General features: G+C 41.9%; 1 protein-coding gene across 1 annotated transcript in view; it reads right to left on the bottom strand.

Annotated features, from left to right (window-relative positions):
• The window catches only part of GRIK2 (glutamate ionotropic receptor kainate type subunit 2), a 610,734-nt gene that overhangs the window by 335,379 nt on the left and 259,641 nt on the right, over window positions 1–15,714 (bottom strand). The window lies entirely within an intron of this gene.

Consider the following 15,714-nt stretch of genomic DNA (forward strand, 5'->3'; position numbering starts at 1 on the left):
TCCTAAAAAAAATTAGGAAGAAGGGTGCTTTCAAAAGTTCAAAAGCAGAGGTTCCTTTTGAAGGAACTCCTTCCACACGGCTGCTTTGGCTTCCTGAAGTCGCTCTTCCAGAAGCCAGATCACATGGGAATATGCAAATGGGGCACAAGATATTTAAATCTCCACCTCATGTGGATGTCCACGTGGCCACTTTTGCATATCCCTACAAAAGGAAGGGTCCGTGTAGCTACAGCTAAATGGATTGCAGCACAAAAGCCACAAGTGCTGACACTAGGAGTGCTGACGTTCACCATAGCTTGAAGCTGTTTCAACCATGCACAGGGTTTACAGTCTGGTTCAATGGCTCTCCACTATGCAAATTTATTCAGTACTCCTATATGCTGCAGTTTAAACACTAGCCCTACAGCAGCTACTACCTGAGTAACACAATACTGTTTGAGTCCTTCTGAATTACACTAAAGGTGCATGCTGTTTTGTTAGACTTAAGTTTAAATGAATTTCCTTTTCTTCTATTTAGGATAAATGCAACAAATGAAGATATCACAAACCACAATGTCTCAATAGGATCACTAACAACAGGAAACACTATACCTGTTGAAAGAAGAAGAAAAACCAGAAGAAAGGTCTTAACTCTACAGAAAAAGTTATGTTGTCACTTTTCTTGTGATTTTTAAAACAATCATTTTATCAAATCTGTTTTTACTAACACCTGTCACTATAATGCTTGGTTGTTTTGTAAAAAAAATGAAGATCATAATAATTCTGCTCATTTTTTTTAAATCTATAAGAGCTGATCCCATGAGAAAACCACACTGACTTAAATACAAGATCCACTGGCCTTGGGTTTATCAAAGGATCAAGGTTTTAAATGCATGTCAGTGTATTTTTACATGTTTGAAAAAAAAACATAGTATGTGAATGCTTTCATTTCCATATAAAATATGCACAACAGAAAACCAAGCAATTTATCCTGTCCAAACAGCAGGCACTCTTAGCCGCAGAATGTTATTTAGAAGAAGAAGAAGAAGAATCTAAGCATGAAAGGCTCTCAGGCACTGACTAGGGCAGAGCATATAACTGCGGAAGGTCAGAAAGGAGTGTTCCATCAGCTGTTCTTGTCAAGACACATTTTAATAAAAGTAAAACCAATGTGAATACCATCTAATAGTCTGAATGTATGAACTATTCTTCTGTATATTGACTCTGAATCTGTTGATTATCTTTTGATAATCAGTGTGCTTGCTTTTTTGATCGTTAGCCATTCTACTTGCTTTAATTTTATGCATATTCTTTCAGTTTCAATTGGCATTGTGCTTTGAAATTGATAAATCTGCAGGAGTATGTTGACAGTTTGCTTCCCTCCTCTTGGCTGTGTCTACATGGGCACAAATCTTTGAAATAGCCATATTTCGAAGATTACTAATGAGGCCCTGAATTGAATATTCAGGGCCTCATTAGCATTAGGACACTTCCAGCCGCGGCGCTTGGAAACCCCCGCTTTCGAAAGCACGGGGCTCGGCGCGGCTACATGGGGGTCCTTTTCGAAAGGACTCACCCCTTTTGAAATCACCTTATTCTGATCAGTGATCAGGATAAGGGGATTTCAAAAGGTGCGGGTCCTTTTGAAAAGGACCCCCATGTAGCTGCATCGAACTGTGCGCTTTCAAAAGCAGGGCTTTCAAAGTGCTGTGGCTGGAAGCATCCTAATGCTAATGAGGCACTGAATATTCAATTCAGTGCCTCATTAGTAATCTTTGAAATGGCCATTAGCATGGCTATTTCGAAGATTTGTGCCCGGGTAGACACACCCTTCAGTTTAGTAGTTTATCTTGTCTTCAGTCATTAATCCCAGTGAGCAAAAAGATCCAAAACTATTAAAATAGCTTGCAAAGAATTCAGCATGGCCCATCAACAGAAAGTTCACTAATAAGTTATGTGGAAAATTCCTTCAAGAATAGCCTAGCAAATGTCTGAAATACTTGGATCAGCAATCTTTCCTGCAACCCCCAGAATCTGGCTGGTTTCAATTCTAACTCCAAAGGAGTTGACAACAAATGGAACTTTCTGAAGTGCAACCAGCAGAGTGAGATGATGGTGAAACATGAATCATAATCTGCATGGAGCACCTTTGAGACCAATATCAAAGTAAAGCTGATTATTATGGTTATTGGGGTTGTGTGGTCTGAATGGGAAAGACAAAATCAAAGATGGTGAAATTTGTTTTTAAAAGTAATAGGATATACAGGATAAGAGTTGCATGAGATGCATGTGTTGATAGTCTAATAATATGGTGACTGGGACTTGGGAAAGTGATGGTCTGAATTCCAAGAAGAACATAACACGTTTTTAGTGTAGACATTTCACAGGTTTTGTTGACAAACCTAGCAGAGTGTAGATGTTGCCCTTGAGTTAGGTGATCAATCAGCAAAAATGAAAAGTTAACATACACAAGGGGGAATCTTGGCCCCACTAAAGTCTGTGAGAATTTAGTCATTGACTTTGATTAGATCATCTACAATGTCATTCCAATACATAGTAAAATGGGTAAATTACAGCACTCACTAATAATCATCTGCAAGTCCCCTATTTCTACATAACATACTCCTATGTACAGAGTTTAGTCAGATTTCCATGGCATTCTTTAGTTAATACATTCTTAAAGATGTTCTGCCCTATTCAGATCCCTCAGCAATGATGATAGAATATTGCTAAGTGTGATCTTGTGGTAAACAATCACTTTTCTACAGAGTGAAAGATAATACTATTAAGGGATGTCATGCTGACTGTGAAAATGCTCCAAATTACTACAGACAGGAACAGCACTTATAAATTTAAATAATCTCAGATTGTGATATCTCACAATTAACTCAACCTTTTTTGATGCATATGTAACCCACACACCTATGTATGGTTAATTGTCCCATGTAGTGGTACTTTGACCACTTCACAGAGAAAGAAGTGTTCTCTACGGTCTAAGCTGAGAGCTGCTTGGCCTTTAGCTTAAGATGTAGAAGTGCCTGCACTAAGCTCCAGAGAAACCAGGTTTAAGGCTATCTGTAGGCAGTTGCACACAGGTAATGTCTCCACTAGCTCCCTTCTTCAAAGGGGGCATGGTAATCAGCCCAAGCAGGGAATAATAATGAGGTGCTGTGATGCATATGCAGCACCTCATTAGGCTAATTCTCATGGTGGCAACTTTGAAGTTCGCAATTTTGAAGCACTGGAAAGCCATGTAGCTGCAAGCACTGTGAAGTATCCATGCAATTTCAAAGTGCCCTTACTCCCAAAAACTTTTTGGGAGTAAGGGCACTTTGAAATTGCATGGCTACTTCAAAGTGTCCGCAGCTACACGGCTTGCAGGCACTTTGAAGTTCCTAACTTCAAAGTTGCCATTGCGAGAATTACATCACAGCACCTCATTATTATTCCCCACTTGGGCTGATTACCACGCCCCCTTCAAAGACGGGGGCTAGTGGAGACACAGCCATACACTGTATAAGGTTAACTGTTTAATGAGTTCAGCCAACAAAACGGCATTCTGAACAACAAAGCCAATGAACAAAGAATCATACCTTTTATTTACATGAGCGATTGACTATGCCTATTAATGCAGGACAAACTGTCACTCCACCTTCTAATTAGAAATAAAAACTCATTATTTGCATGCCCTTGTTATATGGTATAATAGGTATTTGAAGCAGATAAAATAATTCGGGTCATACAGGATTACCACAAGCAATTTACTATGTACTTCAAAATGCTTCAATGGAAAGAACTTCCCTTTGGACAGTAGAGTATAGCCTTTGGTTTAAGTTCCACACCAAATCTTGGCTTCATCTACAATACTGACTCCAGGATGAAGTTGTGGAGTTGAGGGGCTGTTAGAAAGTGTCCAGTCTGTCTCCAGCAGTTGTCAGCTAGAAGTTAAAGATCCTAGGGTATTATTTGAAAAGTAGAAAATTGGTGTGTGTTCCAACTAATGTTCCCTGACTCAGGAAAACAGCTTTTAGTGTACAAGGCTGCATGTTAGCTTTTGCAGTCTTTGTAATTTCTACAGTTGGCCTACACGTTGCTACATTAACAGTTTTTTTATTTGTTATTTTGTAAATCTCTCTTGGGAGAACTTCAGGAAGAAAAACAGCTATATACCAGTCTAATCCTATTTGAAATGCTTACGAAGATTTCATATGTATGTAAAATGAGGAACACCTATAAAACTTATCATTATACAAAAGACGCTGCCATTTTGGATAAAATATAGTGGGTTAGGGGGCAGGGCTGTGAAGTTATGACACACATCTTGCCTCCAAAGCAATGAGAATGAGATATTTGATTCTTGTTTCGAGTCTATTAAATTATGAAAACAAAAAAGCAATCTAGTAGCACTTAAAGACTAGCAAAATAACTTATTAGATGATGAGCTTTCGTGGGACAGACCCACTTCTTCAGATCATAGCCATACCAGAACAGGCTCAATATTTAAGGCCAGAAATATTAGCCTTAAATATTGAGTCTGTTCTGGTATGGCTATGATCTGAAGAAGTGGGTCTGTCCTACGCAATGTCATCACCTAATAAATTATGTTGTTAGTCTTTAAAGTGCTACTGTACTGCTTTTTTGTTTTCATAGTATATAGACTAGAGCGGCTTTCTCTCTGTTTCTATTAAATTATAAATTTAATTATCAGAAAAGCTGAGTTACTATTTTTAAAAAAATACTGTATTACAACATGAATGTCAGAATGCAGCTGTAAATGCAGTGTTCTCAAGCATCAGGCTACCGCATGGCCAGTCTGCCTGACTCAGTCTCCCCTTCAGCAGTTCCCAGAAACCATCCAACTCTTGGGCTATGTCTACACTGCTACAATCCCTCAAAAGAAGTTCTTCCAGAAGAGAGTTTCTGAAAAAAACTTCTTTCAAATGATCGCATCCACACACAAAAAAGCAGATAGAAAAACTGATCAGCTCTTTCAGTAGAGAACATCCACACAGCTGTTGCTCTTTTGAAGGAATGGGTCAGGGATCAAAAAAATCCAATGCTATGAGGGCTGCTCTTTTGAAAGAAGGGCCCATGAAGTGTCTATACATGCTTTTTTTAAAAAGAATCTTTTGAAGGGAGGTGCTTTTCTTGATCTGGAAGTGGAAGAGGGCTTCTGCAAGAAGAGCCGCGTTCTTTTGATTTTGGATTGAAAAGCACATTTTGTGTGTTGACTCTCTGCTTGGTCTTTTGAAAAATGACTAGATTTTCTGAAAGAACTTGCTAGGGTAGATGCAGACTTGGAGTATAAATAGCCCTTGTGGGGTTAATTTATACAAAACAAAGCCCCTGAATATGGATCATAACAAACCATGCCTCAAGAGACCAAGAAATGCAGCCCTGGAATTTCAGGCTAGGCTCATATTCTCTGCAGCTCCATCCCACTCACTTGTCAGGTATTGTTCCAGTATCTCTTATCAGACCTCTCTGCTGGCTTCCTGAAAATTCCTTGCTTTTTCCTGGGGAAGGCATACAGAGCTTGCTCTCTCCGGGTCCCTCACATGCAACTCTCTGCTGCTACTTTGGCTGTGTCTACAGTACGAGATAAAATCAGTTTTAACTCAGGTAGCCTGATTTTTCCAAGTGCCTGTCCTGACCATGAATTCCATTAGCTTGATTTATGGAGCACTAAAATTGACATAATATCAAAATCCTAAAATCGTAGTAACCTGACAGGTGTAGCATTTAGTTTGAATTTAAAATTCCTAATGAAGGGTAGTGAGGACACACCCTCTCTTTAAATCTAATTCATTTGCCTCCTAACATGTCCCGTGTCCCACAAAGCCCCACATTTCTCCACTCTGGCCTCTTCCATCTCCAGTGCTCGCAGGTATAGAGGAATTAGGCAACAGGAAGATCATTATGATTTGACACCTGGAAGCCCATGGGTGTAGGGTCACAAGAGGTTGAAAAAATCTTCTTTTTTGTTTGCTAGTAGCACAGCTGTGGAGTCTGTGGTTCTGTGTATACCCTGGCTAGCCGCCTTTTTTTATTTCACTGCCCGGAGCCAGCCTCTGCTCCCCCACCCCCTACCCCCTGTACCATGTGTCTTCTTGGATGTGGGTGAGGGTCATGCTTGTCTGGTGGGACAAGAAACTTCTTTTCAGCCTTTTACATGTTGTCCTGCCCCACACCTCCCAGAATCACAGAATCACAGGGCTGGAAAGGACCTCAGGAGGTCATCTAGTTCAGCCCCCTGCTTCAAGCAGGATCAACCCTCACTAAGTCATCCCAGCCAGGACCTTGTCCAGCCGGGATTTAAAAACCTCAAGGGATGGAGAGTCCACCACCTCTCTAGGCAACACATTCCAATGCTTCACCACCCACCTGGTGAAGTAGTTTTTCCTAATATCTAACCTACACCTTTCCCTCTTCAACTTTTGACCATTACTCCTTGTTCTGCCATCTGACACCACTGAGAACAGTTTCTCATCCTCCTTTTTAGAGCTCCCCTTCAGGAAGTTGAAGGCTGCTATTAAACCACCTCTAAGTCTTCTCTTCTGTAAACTAAACAAGCCCAAATGCCTCAGCCTATCCTCATAGGTCTTGTGCTCCAGACCCTTAATCATTTTTGTTGCCCTTTGCTGAACCTGCTCCAGCAAATCCACATCTTTTTTATACTGGGGGGCCCAAAACTGGACACAATATTCCAGATGTGGCCTCACCAGTGCCGAATAAAGAGGAATAACTACTTCTCTAGACCTGCTCAAAATGCTCCTCCTAATGCACCCTAGTATGCTGTTAGCCTTCTTGGCTACAAGGGCACACGGTTTACTCATATCCAGCCTTTCATCCACCATAACCCCTCGGTCTCTTTCCATCGTACTGCTGCTGAGCCAGTCGGTCCCCAGCCTGTAACAATGCTTGGGATTCTTCCGCCCCAGGTGCAGGACTCTACACTTCTACTTATTGAACCACATCAGATTTCTTTTGGCCAAGTTCTCCAATTTATCCAGGTCCCTGGGGATTCTCTCTCTACCCTCCAACTTATCTACCTCTCCCCCTAGTTTTGTGTCATCCACAAACTTGCTGAGGGTGCAAGCCAGTCCCTCATCCAGGTCATTAATAAAGATGTTGAATAACACTGGCCCCAGAACCAAGCCTTGCAGCACTCTGCTTGAAACAGACCGCCATCCAGATATTGATCCATTGACCACTACCCGTTGGGCCCGACCATCAAGCCAGCTTTGTATCCTTCTTACAGTCCAAGGATCCAATCCATATTTCATTAACTTATGGACAAGAATGTTGTGGGAGACCACATCAAAAACCTTGCTGAAGTCAAGGTATATCACATCCACTGACTTCCCCATGTCCACAGAGCTTGTTACCTTGTCCTAGAAGCTAATCGGATTGGTCAGGCAGGACTTGCCCCTGGTGAATCCATGTTGGCTACTTTTGATCACTTTCCCCTCTTCCAAGTGCTCCAAAATGGATTCCTTGAGCATTCCCTCCATTATTTTCCCAGGGATTGAGGTAAGGCTGATGGGTCTATAGTTCCCTGGATTGTCCTTCTTTCCTTTTTTAAAGATGGGCACTACTTTTGCCTTCTCCCAGTCATCTGGTATCTCCCCTGATCTCCAAGAGTCTTCAAGGATAATGGCCAAAGGTTCAGCAATGACCTCTGCCAATTCCCTCAGTACCCTGGGGTGCATTAAATCCAGACCCATGGACTTGTGCACATCTACTTTTTCTAAATAGCTCAGAACTTGTTCCTTCCCCACAGATGGTTGCCCTCCACCTTCCCATAATGCATCATCTAGGACCGTCATGGGAAAGTTGACTTCGTCCATGAAGACTGAGGCAAAAAAAGCATTGAGTACTTCAGCTTTTCCTGCATCATCTGTCACTAGGTTACCTCCCTCATCCAGTAATGGCCCCACACCTTCTCTGATAACCCGTTTATTGTTCATATGCCTGTAGAAACCCTTCTTGTTACTCTTCACATCCCTTGCCAGCTGCAGTTCCAATTGTGCTTTCGCTTTCCTGATTACTGCCCAGCATTCTCCAGCCGTATGTTTATACTCCTCCTTAGTCAACTGTCCACGTTTCCATTTCTTGTATGCATCCTTTTTGAATTTAAGCTGACTAAGGATTTCCCTGTTAAGCAAAGCTGGTTGCCTACCATGTTTGCGTTTCTTACTACACAGTGGGATTGTTTGTTCCTGTGCCTTCAATAAGACTTCTTTAAAATACTGCCAGTTCTCTTCAAATCTTTTCCCCTTCATCTTCGTTTCCCAAGGGATCCTGCTCATCCGGTCTCTTAGGGAGTCAGAGTCTGCTCTTCTGAAATCAAGGGTCTGTATGCTACTGCTCACCCTTCTCCCTTTTGTCCGGATCCTGAAATCTACAATCTCATGGTCGCTGAAGCCCAAGTTCCCTCCCACTTCTATTTCTTCTACTAGTTCTTCCCTGTTTGTGAGCAGCAGGTCAAGTTGCACATGGCTCCTGGTCAGTTCCTTCAGCACTTGTACCAAGAAGTTATCCCCAACATTCTCCAAAAACTTCCCGGATTGTCTGTATGCTGATGTATTGGTCTCTCAACAAATGTCTGGATGATTAAAGTCTCCTATGAGAACCAGGCACTGTGATTTGGAAGTTTCACTAAGCTGCTTGAAGAAAGCCACATCTATCTCCTCTCCCTGATCTGGTGGTCTATAACACACCAACTACAACATCACCTCTGTTACTTCCACCTCTAAGCTTAACCCAAAGGCACTCAACTGGATTTTCTCCATCCTCATACTGGAGCTCTGAGCAATCATACTGCTCCCTCACATAGAGCACAACTCCTCCTTTTCTCCCGTCTGTCCTTCCTAAACAATTTATAACCTTCCATGACTGTGCTCCAGTTATGTGAATCGTCCCACCAAGTCTCCATTATTCCAAGCACCTCATACTTGTGTGACTGTGCCAGGGCCTCTAATTCTTCCTGTTTGTTCCCCTACGTACTCTCTCCGAGAGGTACCATGCATTCTGAAATTTTCCCTCACCTGCATCATGTGGCAGCTAGTCTGTGGGTGGGGCTCATTCTTAGACAAGAAACTTCTTTTCATAGAATCATAGAAGAGTAGGACTGGAAGGGACCTCGAGAGGCCATCGAGTCCAGCCCCCTGCCCTCATGGCAGGACCAAGCACTTTCTAGACCACCCCTGAAAGCCACCTATCTAACCTCTTCTTACCTCTTATCTTAACCTCTTCTCTTTTCATCTGCTTACATTTTGTCCTGACCTCCACATCCCCTCCCTTCCTTCCCCTTGGAGGCACCACACAGTCTGGAACATTCCCATGCCCAGACTCATCACATGGCTTGACCCCAAGCCAATAAAAGGATGTGCTGAACAAGGTGCCAGGCAGCTGCGCATGGTGAGGGTCACATTTTTCGGGTGCTGGATGTAGTCTGGTTTCTTTTAGGCGGCCGACGTCTCCCTCAGTGGTCACGATTTTCAGGGGCTGGCTATAGCTGGGGGTCTTTTAGCTGCCTGAGGGATGTCTCCCTCAGTGGTCACTATTTTCAGGGTCTGGGTTCTTTTAGGCAGCCATGGGAAGTCTCCCTCGATGGTCATGATCTTTAGGGCTGGCTATAGTTGAGGGTCTTTTTTTCTCCCGGATGATGTCTCCTTGCCAGACATGATTTTAAGTCAATGGAAGGAAAACTTTACCTCCAGAGTGGCTGTTTTCTCAGACCAAAATTTTTATATGGACTTTTTCAAAGGCCAAAAGGGCTGGTTTTCTTCGGGGGTCTTTTAGCCACCCTGAGCCGTAATTATTTTAATGATTCATATGAGTTTCGTAGTAACAGAGAGGGAGCCGTGCTAGTCTATATACTATCAAAACAAAAAAGGAGTTAAGTAGCACTTTAAAGACTAACAAAATAGTTTATTAGGTGAGCTTTCGTGGGACAGACCCACTTCGTCAGACCATAGCCAGACCAGAACAGACTCAATATTTAAGGCACAGAGAACCAAAAACAGTAATCAAGGTGGACAAATCAGAAATAAAATGATCAAGGTGAGCAAATCAGAGAGTGGAGGAGTAGAAAGGCAGGGGGGAGGTCAAAATTAGATTAAGCCAAGTATGCAAACGAGCCTCTATAGTGACTCAGAAAATTCCCATCCCAGTTCAAACCACATGTTAATGTGCCGAATTTGAATATAAAAGGCAATTCGGCAGTCTCTCTTTCAAGAGCGGTGTGAAATTTTTTCTTCAGTAAAACTCAAACTCTTAAGTCATTCACAGAATGGCTCACTCCATTAAAATGTTGACTAACTGGTGACCAGTTAGGCAAGTCTCTCAGTCCTATAGTGCTCACCAAAGAAAAGCCATAATTAAGCAAAAATTGCCACCCAATAGGAAGAGAGACAGAAATTATTTCTTTCAGGCATCAGGGTAATGGGAAGAAGCTATAATTTCATAGACATCATTCAAAGCAAATACATACGCAGAGCTTCATAAAAAGCAGAGTATTGTCAAAAGAAGTTAACTCCCTTCAGCAAACAACTAAAACCCGTTATAGCACTAATTCAGTTTGCTTAAAAACTTTTGTTTTAGCCCCAGGCAGCTATAAAAGTCTATTTTCCCAAAAGGGAAACACAGTTGAATTGTAATAGAATTCTTTATATCCCAGTCTGGTACACATGATGTATAGCATAATAAACTAAGCATCTACAGTAACTCTTCACTTAACGTAGTCCTGGTAAACCTTGCTTTGTTGTTACTTTGCTTATCTATTAGAGTACATGCTCATTTAAAGTTGTGCAGTGTTCATTTATGTTGTCATTTAGCTTCCTACTTTGCCCAGTCCTTGAAGGTTTTTTTTTTTTTTAAGTAAGAAATGCTGCCTCGTGAGACGTTTGAATCACATTGGGCCACTAGACCCCCTAGCTTCCCTGTAAAATACTGTATGCAGCTGGGTAGCTATCAGCAGCCATTCAGCTGGTCCTTCTGCCACTGACATGCTCCTCCTGCCCTGGACTCTACCTCAGAGCTTCTCTTGGGAGCCCCCTAGCTGATAAGCAAGGAGGGAGGGGTAGTGGGGTGCGGATGTCAGGATGTCCCCTCAGTCAAGTCCCTCATTCCATATCCAATCTCTACAAAGCAGGAGGAATGGAGTGATCACCAAACTCCAGGAGGATAAAGGTTAAACCCAGACCTTGTAGAGGGCTAAGACTGCAGAGCCAGTAGCTGAGGCAATTAGCTGTCAATTAGGCCCCAGTCTGGGGCTGTAAAAATAGCAGCTCTGGGAGAAGAGAAGAGAAGATTCTGTCTTTTGGAAAATTCTGGCTGATTCTTGAGACCGAGTGGTACTGGGGAAAGGCAGAAAGAGTTGAGGAACTGTGGCCTGATCCCTCTCCCAGGCTGCAGGGCCTGAGCTGAGGCCTGAGGATACTAGGGCTGCAGGGAGGCAGGCATGGTAGGAAAAGGCAGAAGATCCAGAAGCCCTTTGCTAATGATGAGTGGCCACTTCAGACTGCATTTTACCTCTAGGTAAGGGGCTAGATGACAAATAGCAAGGTGGATGCAGAGTTTTGGGGTACTCTAGGAGGGGAGAACTCCTGAGTGTGGTTCTGAAGGGCACCATGATCTGGGGACAGGTCTGGATGAGTAGTGGTGAACAAACAGGTAACAGCAAGTGGGACGCTGCCTAGAGACACAGCCAGAGGCAGAAGAGCTAATTCATTCCCAAATTACATCAGGTTAAAAACAGCTACAGATTCTGCAGTCTGAACTTCATGATCTAGAGTACTGAAATGGAGAGTTTACTTGACATGAGGTCAGCATTCTTAAAGGAAAAATGAACATCTTTCTCTGCCTCTCTGTTTGAAACACACACACACACCATGTACTCCATCTGTCTCTCACACATATACCCCTGGCCACTGTGCAATCATATATGTTCCATCTACAGGAGAGCGGTGGCGCACTCCAGTGGGATAGTATAGGCTCATCATCATGTTCACTTTCTGTAGGAAAGTGTTTACAGCCACCCACATGTGTCTATTGTGTTTCCTTCCTCCTGCCCCAGTCCATGATGCCCTGTAGAGAGTAAGGCTACATTAACAATAACATGTTCACCCTTGAGGGCTCAGCCTTGGATCACTTCATTGTTTAGTAGCAAGCACCTTAGTTTGCATTATTTGGTACAGCCCTCCAAGATTACTCCACAGAGGGCTTCCTCAATCCGCCACTCTGAGAATGCAGCTCAACAGCATAGTATCCCCATATGAAACATTTTAAGGTAATTTACACATGGCTGGAGTAAATGTCAGGCCTCCACATAAAAGACCCTAACCCAGAAACACCTGAAGAGAATGGGGGAGAAATAAAGGTGACATTCTGTGGAAAGAGGGAAGTCTCCCCACCACCTGAATTATTTGAATGTAATTACGTATGGAAACACTAATAGTGCCTACTTACAGGACCCTACCCATGGTTACTGTCATTGAAAGGGCAATTTATAATTCAGATTATTAAATTCAGGGCAACCACCTCACCCACTGCCAGGAAACAGAATAACTTCAACAGACCTAACATTAGAATTGGAAGGGTGGAAGCCAACCAGAGAGCTGTTTGACAAAATAGGTTTGAAATTATACCCTTTTGCCAGTGCCATCTACCTCCACAAGAAACAGAACAATTCACTGCTGACTGAGTGTGGCTGAATGGTTGACTCTGGTGATGGCTTCTAGGGCCAATTAAAGGGCTTAACTGAGACATGGGAGCTCATAAATGAATCCAATTCCAATACCTCTATTTCTTACTATTGCTTGAAGATAAAGCAAGGATGTAATATGGAAGCTCTGTGGGTATATAGTGACAAATTACTATATCACTAGTAGCAATAATAGGTCTTTGTCCCTGCTTCTAGAGGCTCTTTTGAGCTTCCTATTTCTTTACAACATCATGACAAAGAAAGAACATGAGATGTATAAGCACTGTGGTCTGATGTATTGACAAATGGGAAAGGTACTATGGCCAGCAATAATTCTTTGTCTAGTAACCAGAAGCCCATTGTTTCTTTGGCCTCTCTCAAAGCAGGCACAGATAAAGTAAAACAGGTGAGGAGAGATTTAAAATCTTAAATTCTGCTTTATGTCCATTTCTAAATCCACTTGTGTTTCATTTGGGATCTACAAATATGTGGACAAATAAAATAATTATATGGAGCTCATCGTACATGATAATACTTAGTTGTAATACATTCAAATTATTTCATAAATGCAATAGAATTAAAAGCTTTTGGAATTGCTGTTTTCAATTAATAAATATGGTACAGTAATGGCAAACAAAGTTCAAGCAGATCAAAGGATGATAACTTTCCTGTCTCTACCTGTTGCAGCTGCGTTGATGGTTAACATATCATGACTCTGCTTAAGAGGGATTAGGTTAATATACTTGAAAAATATTTTATTGTTTACATTATCCATTGATTGCGGTTTAACATTCAGTGTCTGTAAAGAGCATTGGCCTTGTAAACCCAGGGTTCTGAGTTTGATCCTTGAGGAGGCCTTTCAAGGTTCTGGGCAGGTTAGATTTAAAAAAACAAAACAAAACATAAAACACCTGTAAGGAATGTATCAGAGGGGTAGCCGTGTTAGTCTGGATCTGTAACAGCAACGAAGGGTCCTGCGGCACCTTATAGACTAACAGAAAAGTTTTGAGCATGAGCTTTCGTGAGCACAGACTCACTTCATCAGATGCCCTGGCCCTGCAGATTTCCAAGACCAGCATCTGATGAAGTGAGTCTGTGCTCACGAAAGCTCATGCTCAAAACTTTTCTGTTAGTCTATAAGGTGCCACAGGACCCTTTGTTGCTTTAAGGAATGGTGACAGGTCCTGCCTTGAGGGCAGAGGACTGGATTCAACGATCTCTCAAGGTCCTTCCAGCTCTATGAGATATGATAAGTATATCTCCATGCTTCAAGTGATACAGAATTTGTATGTTTCAAATTAAAATACTTCAGTGTCTATTAAATGAGAAGGACTAAAGTCAGGCGACTTTCACTATCCACACCACCACTACCGCAGCAGTGGCAGTAGCCAGATCCCTAGCCCTTTTATATCATTGCTGGAGCAGTGTGCTCCAGGCAGCTCCTAGGTTGCCTGGAGAGGTGAGAGCACCAAGCGGTATGCTTCAGGCAGCATTGAAAACTGTGGGGGCCAGGAAGATGTGCCATAGTCTGGGCAGTGCTGAGGGCTAGCAGCCTCCAGCCCTACCTCTTTTACCTAAGGCCACGCTTCTTCCAGAGATTGCAGAGCAGGGTCCCCCACCTTGCTGAGGGGCACAGTGAGGCTATTGGCTGCACTGCATATTTAAAAATAAATCTTCTAAATACAATTTCTGTTAATTTCAAGACTACCATCAGTTGTTGTAGCTCTGGACAAGGACACAATGTATACATAAAGCATAATTCTATAGGTCCCACTGAAGCTAGTGGTAAAACTCCCAATGACTCCAATGGAAGCTGAGCTATAATCCATAACATTTCTTTTTCACAAAATAAATATTGTTATCCTACAAGCAATTTAAACAGATCATTTAATACCTACTATTAAACCACAAATAAATACAATGTAAAACATTATCACGCACATATAAATACACAAGGTCATTTAGAACAAAGGATCAAACTTCCTTCTTAATGTTCCCCAATCAGCAATCCCATATGCTATATATTCCGTAGGCTGAGAAGAAACGTGTGTATGTATATCTTCAATGTATATCAGGTGCTGATCAGACATTTGAAAATATGAGAATTAATTTCAGCCTCACTGTCCATCTCTAAGATAGATATAATAATAGCTACTACACAAGGATAGCAAAAAACAAATATATATATATATATATATATATATATATATATAAGACACATGGAGCTCATTGGAAGAAAAGTGCTCCGTGTGCAAAGGGATAACGTTGGCTGGGAATGCTATCATTCAATTTCCGATTATTGCATATCATTACATAAAACAATGGAGCTAGAAACTTCTAAAATAGGCTGAAAAACTTCTAATTTAATTAGATGTTAACTCGTTTTTAGAAAACAAAGTAATTTTTGTAATAAAAGAGAAGATTCAATGTTAAATATTATAATCATATTTTACAGAAATCCATTGTAACCCAAGCCAAGCGTTTCTCAAACAGACCAAATGGAACTGGAATGACCATAATCCACAATGTCTTCCCTTTTAAATGAAATAAATAAAGAGCATAGCACAAAAAATACCATCAAAAGCAAAAATGTGAGCCACTTTTTAGATATCAGATTGCAAATAACTATATAGGGCTATGTCTACACTAGCCCCTCCTTGAAAAGAGGATTCTAATGAGACACTTTGGAATATGATAATGAGGTTCTGCAATGAATATGCAGTGCCTCATTAGCATAATGGCAGCTGCAGCACTTAGAAAGTGCTGCTTCAAATCGCGAACGGATCGTCTACACAGGGCCCTTTTCAAAAGGACCCTGCACTCTTCAAACTCCCCCTATTCCTATTTGGTCATTGGAATGGACCCTGTGTAAACAAGCCACACATGATTGAAAGCAGCACTTTTGAAGTGCTGCGGTCACCATTATCCTAATGTGGCACTGCCTATTCATTGCAGTGCCTCATTAGCACATCCCGAAGTGTCTCATTAGCATCCTCCTTCTGAAAGGGGGACTAATGTAGAGGTAA

The sequence above is a fragment of the Carettochelys insculpta genome, chromosome 3 (assembly GCF_033958435.1).
Source record: "Carettochelys insculpta isolate YL-2023 chromosome 3, ASM3395843v1, whole genome shotgun sequence".
NCBI classification, from domain to species: domain Eukaryota; kingdom Metazoa; phylum Chordata; order Testudines; family Carettochelyidae; genus Carettochelys; species Carettochelys insculpta.